This window comes from Ornithodoros turicata, chromosome 5, assembly GCF_037126465.1.
Source record: "Ornithodoros turicata isolate Travis chromosome 5, ASM3712646v1, whole genome shotgun sequence".
Taxonomy (NCBI): Eukaryota; Metazoa; Arthropoda; class Arachnida; order Ixodida; family Argasidae; genus Ornithodoros; species Ornithodoros turicata.
In genome coordinates, this window is record NC_088205.1 from 59,623,447 (window position 1) to 59,629,843 (window position 6,397).

The window sequence follows — 6,397 nt, forward strand, 5'->3', positions numbered from 1 at the left end:
CCTATGACGCACCGTATTTTGTTTAGCCCCGGTGCGCGTGCCTGGACACACACATACACATTGATGGGGTGATGATGTGGTGGGTCATTCACCGCAGTGCCTGCCACTGCCTGGACACTCTGTACGTCCGAGCAAAATATGGAAGTGCTCGTAGTACAGAAATCAAATTAATGCATTTTGCTGCGCTCTGCCTTGCGATGTTATGCAGTTGGTGTGTTAATGGCTTGCCAGCACGCGTACGAAGCAGGGCACTGGCTGGTTCTCCAGTGGGTCCCCAGCCCATTGTGGAATCGTGGGGGACGAACAGGCTAACAGCGTCGCTGAAGCAGCTCTCATCATCTCGGAGACGGACGAGTATTGCACTGGTGAGTGGAGACTGTCATTCCATTCTTCTGGCTTCCCGTCAGTGGAGAAATTACATTATCGCCCCCTCTCCATTCCCTTCTATCCTTACAAGAGTTGATCCAAGGCTCGCTTTCCACATGCCACGAAACACTTCTCGTCAGGATGCATGCCTTAATTCATCGGATGCGACTCAATTTTGCTTTAATTTACAGCTCGGTAGCGTTACCAAGTGAGGCAAGTTGACGCTCCCAGATGCCGTCACTGCGGTGATCTGGAAGATCTAGAGAAAAATCTTCCTTCATTGCCCGCACTACCAGCCTTCACGAACCACGCTCTCCGGGTCTCCCAAGCAGCTTGACACTCCCCTTCTCACTATGTCAAAATTGCTTGGTCATTGGCCAAATCCAGCCAACCAACGTTCTGCCCTCAAAGCACCTTCTGTGGCCTTCTTGGACACCGTAGGGCTTCGGTCCTCACTGTAAGGTGACTCATTTCACAACATGACCGCCAGCAATGTGGTAGAGAGGCTTCCAATCACAATCACAAAATAGAGTTATGCTAAATAAATAAATAAAATAAATTGTAATTGATGGTACGAAATAGTTTCATGGTCCCGCGTCATGGACGTGTACGGCGACCTAAATATGGACGCGGCAGAGACATAATCAGCTTCTGAATTTGCGTCCGTGAACAGCACATAATTTGTAGAACATAAAGAAATACATGGTGGTGGTGCTGTAACTGCTTGCCGTAGTCGGCCTCGCAAGGCGGGCAACGTCACAACTAACGCAAGCCCGTGAAAACAGGAGTGTATGTTTGGATTTGCAGTCCAGTCAGGGGTTAAGCGATGAGCGAACATCAGAAAATGAAAATGAAAATGAAAAGGTGAGGATATTTGACTAAGGTGTTGAAGAATACTCGGCGAAAGGGCCACTTCTGATGTGTCCTTAGAGACGGTATAACAAAAGCATTTTTTTTTAAATTCCGTGTTAGCGCCGCGAAGCAACTGTGGCTATGAGCGGCGTACAGAGGTGGACAGGTGAAGAGAGGACAGCAGGAAGGAGTGGGGGACAGGGGGGTTAGTATGAGTCCTGGGCCGACTTCAAGGGGAACAGTGTTGACATTCGTCTTCGGAAAACCCAGGGAAAACCTCAGACAGCACAGCCGGTGACAGGATTCGAACCCGTGTCACCTCCCACTCTCGGCGTGGAAAGCGATCATTCTAACCACTATGCCACGGGAGCTGGTCAAATTTTCTCTGACTACACTTATTGTCGGTGTGCTGGAGAATGCTTGCACTAGCAGCACGAGAGTTGGGACGTACTTCTAGGTCCTTGTTTCGTAGTCTCAACTTCCCAAACTCTGGTAACTTGTGGCGTTTCCCTCAGCGGCAAAATGGCCTTTACCGAAGCCATGCAGCTATGGGGCATACTGCAACAAGTGATTCAACTTCGAAACGTAAGTCCCCCTCCTCACGTCGTGATAACACAGTCCAAGTATTTCTTCTTTTTTGATTACGACATGCCTTGGGTAGTGCGGGCCCCATGGTGCTATCCCCGGCTGTTCAACCCTCTCACCGGCCTTGCGCAAAAGTGATATGTACATCGTAGGGAAAAGCAAGACCACGGCAAACATTCAGCAGAGCCCAGGACATCCATGCAGGAATAAACAGCGTCCAAGTACTGTTGTGGATGACTTCATGGAATATTACACTCTGGTATAACATGATAAGTACGAAGCCATTGTACGAAGCGAACCAAGGGTGAGTTCAGTGAAAGGTTGGCAAAGGCTGGTCACACTGGGATTGTAGTAACAAAGACCTATATTATACGTTTGCTATGACTGCACGGCAAATCCCTGATTCCTGCCTTGGGCAATGGTTGAACATGCCCGTAGCCTGTTGCTACGTGCCCCAAGGTCGGGGCATATTGAAACACTGTGCCTCCTGTAGCATGTTAAAAGTTTTTGGCCATACTGTCATGAAATATTCGCGTAATATTTAGTTCACAGTTTCCAGAGGGATCAACAGTGCAGCTAGTGCACTGAAATGCCTACAACCCCAAGTACGTTCCGAAATAGGACGACTTTCTAAAGGAAATGTTTCAACTACAGAATAAACAACGAAACAATGTTTTTAGGGAGGCAATCGATGATAAATTCAGCTGATAGAGAGTTAAAAACGGAAGGAACATAGTGAGAGCGTTGCCCTTTTCTATAGGAAGTGAAGATTCTAGGGATAATATATATTTCAGGACGTCTGGTTTCTATTGGAAAAATCCGCGCAGTTTTAAAATTATCGGTCTAGTAATATTTGCGAATCACATCTGGGCAAAGAAGTTATCAAGTGTAGGTAGATTTTGTTTAAATAAACAGTCTGAACGAGTCTGTTCGCCAAAGGACACACTTTTTTTTGCAAACCTTAAGACCTGGTTAATCCTGTTCTTCCAAGTAAATCAACAGTTGTAAAATATTGTTAGACCATATCTCATGATGGAGTAGCCCAAAGATACCAATATCTGCCTGCGACCTGAGAAAGGAATACACGACCAAGTGCAAGTTACTGAAGCGATACAAATACGGCGACAACGTATCGATTGCATTAATCAACGCTGGATTCAAGCGACCCATAATAAGACATTACTATATGATGCATTCTCAATTCATCAATCAAGACAACAAACGAAAACTTCAGAGTTTGGAATAGGCCAATTGAAATTTAACAAAATAAACAAGTGTATAACTGGAATAATACATGTAATTTCTTTGTCATCACTATAGTGAATTATATGCATGGCAACCTGAACAGATTGATTGCGACTGTATTTAGCGTGGTTAGACTGAGAACATTGATTGCCTAGGAAACGAATATTCCACACTATGTGCAAGAATTATCATATGGAATCAGAGCTGACCATCAAATAGGTTTTACCCGACTACCAATAAACTATTTCTCTCTCTGCTGACAGCAATAGAATGCAGAGAAGCATGATCTTTACTACTTCAACATCCGAAGGATAGAATTGACGGCGAAGAATCGGTCATTAAAATTTAGAGGCATGATACACCAGATAACTGATCTTTCATCGTTAATGATACACCAACCTTTGTTTACAAAAGTGGTTCACTAATCTTTTGCAAAAACTTATCATATTTCGTGAATTAAATTGCACAGTGTGTATATTTCTCAACCGGCTTGACTAGCTCTCTTGTTCTCTTATTCTTGAGCAATGACAAATGTATAATTGAAAGAATGTCTATAACATCTTTTGACAATATATGTTTAAAGGAATCTATTATCAAATCCTGCGATGCAAATGGGGGATTTTACAAGCATGACGTGCAGGCGGAGTCTACAATTCTAATCACACAATCCTCATAACAGACAGCACACAATCGATCCAGATAAATGCTAACTGGCAATCAAATTTTGGGAGAAGCAAACCACACAATTACCATCAGAAATGTTTGACCAATATACGATGAGGATGAGCATCATGTATAGGCACAACGGAAGATATGTAAATTTAATTATTAAATTAATTGTAAATTCAGAAAATGTACCTGAGGTTTCCCGAAGACATACCGAAAAACTATCATCTAATTCACAGGCTGATAGTTTTCTGATAGTCAGATGATGATAGTCAAATATGTTCTTAAGCAAGTTTATTCGCAGATCAGTTGACTCATCCTTGGTGGTTACTTTTGTAAATTTGCATGCTCCGCCGAGGCAAATGCGCACCTTTTGTCCTTTTTATCTCACTGTTCTAGACAAATGCTGCCCAATATCATGGATGCAGATGACTTTTAATGTTTACTTCACGAGTAACAATCGACTAGACATTTTTAATGTCAATTCAGGCATCACTCTCAAGCGCATGTTGCATTCTTATAGCGTTTAATTTGATCGCATGAATTATAGCTTGTTTGTTTGCATTTTTAAATTTGTATTTCTGTCTTCTTCTTTATATATGGGGCACCGCTATCAAAGGCCTAACCGCTGTTTGCGGGCACTAAATGTGGAAATAAATAAATAGAGTCATAGCTTACGGAACACTACAAATCGAAAGGGCATACTTTAATTGTATAGGTTTTTAGCTCATAATGAGTCAATTTTCAAAGTCAAAACTGTACACACTTTCAAGTTTGAAATTTTTTCAAAGATACAGATTAAACAGTTGTACATATAGTCAGACATCCGTACAACATATTTGATTGTGCATTAAATGCTAAAATTTATCGAAACACTTCCAGGAGAAGTCTTGTAAAGTCGAGACTACCACACATCTGTAAGTGTTCAATTAAAATTTGAACGGGTGTTGCAAACGGTCTTCGTCGACGCGGATGACCAGTTTTAAGTAAATTTCATTCGAAAAATATTCGTAATTATCAATTTCCACAGCATAGGGAATCCACATTACATTGTACTGTGTATAGAAAATATCAAACTCTTCTATTAAATTTACTATCATCGCGAAAGACTTCTAAAACCTTCGTGTGTCAAGTCAGCGAGCTAAAGCTTGCGTATTGTGAAATTACACTTTCTACATATAAGTTCGCACATTGCAACACTCGTTCAAATTTTAATTAAACACTTACTAATGTGTGGTAGTCTCGACTTTACAAGACTTCTCCTGGAAGTGTTTCGAAAAATTTTAGCATTTAATGCACAATCAAATATGTTGTATAGGATATCTGACTATATGTACAACTTTTTAATCTGTATCTTTGAGAAAATCTCAAACTTGTAAAAAAGTGTGTACAGTTTTGTCTGAAAATTTAAAGGACGACGGAAGCGAAAATAAGCTGCAAAGCTGTTTGCCTCATATTGCGATGTGTACCGAAACATGTCAAGTCTTAGATTTACGCATATTAGTTGGAATGCCGCCACAATCGCGATATAAAATTCGACCGCGGAGCGCTCTGAGCCCCTGGTGAGCGTCGCCGCGACGCTGTACCAGACCACGGAAGTGACGCGCGTTGTCTCTCTTGTTGGAGTTCCTGACTTTCATTTCGCGGTTGTTTTGCGATTGGAGGAGAAGAAATTTACATGCTTGTGAAGCCTTTCCTGGTGCTACAGTATGTTGCCGACTTCCTTTCGGCAACGCAAGGACATAGTGTTCCTTGCACGAACGATACACAGGTAGACAGCACAAACACAGCGTTAAACATCGAGTGACGTTTATTACAAAGACAACACTACCGAGGCTGGCCCCCAAAATCCATCCGAAGGAAGGTGACCTCATTCTCTCTAGAGTTGAGAGTCTTGCTGCTAATATTGCTGGATGTCTTACCTTGCGTTCGGCCAGGATATGTTTCAGAACAAACACGCTCTACCGGTCGTGATTGTTTCCGTGGCAGTATTGGCCATTGGCGCTCGACTGGCAATCGAGAGATGCGTAGTTCAAATTCCGTCGATGTCTGACTTTTTTTATGACTCTCATATTTCAATTGATTCCGAAAGACAGGAAGCTTATTCTCGCCGCATATCCGTCTATGCCTCAGACAGGTGAAACAAGACAAGTGCTCATTAGCCTGGGCTTGTCAACGAAGTACATCAGGCTGAAAGAAGGAACGGCCCCTTCTATATTTTCACAAAAACGGAAGGCACAAATCTTTACCTCCACTTGGCGTTGCGGCGTACGCCTGATTCCCGCTACGGGGAAAAAGCGGAGACGAAGGAGCATAGGTGCGAACCCATCTCTCATCGGATATATCACCTTCAGTCTTCCACGAGATCTCCGAATCGAACATCTTGAGGCGTTGTTCGGAATTCGCCGTGTTTATCCCGTTCACCTGGCAGCCGCACATGGAGCTCGAGAGATAATTGACGTCACGCGCTCCTCAGATTTTCCCGGAATGCTTTGCAACAGCGGGCGCGCTCCATGGGCGATCGTGTCTGGTGGGCGGCCCAGCGTGCTCGTAATCGTCAAAAATATGCCCATCCGTACAGCGTACTCGCAAAATACTAGTGGCACCATAATCGTACGTAATACCCCTGTCACACGGGCATTTTCGAACCTGCTCGACCGAACCTGCTTGAACCCAATGCAGA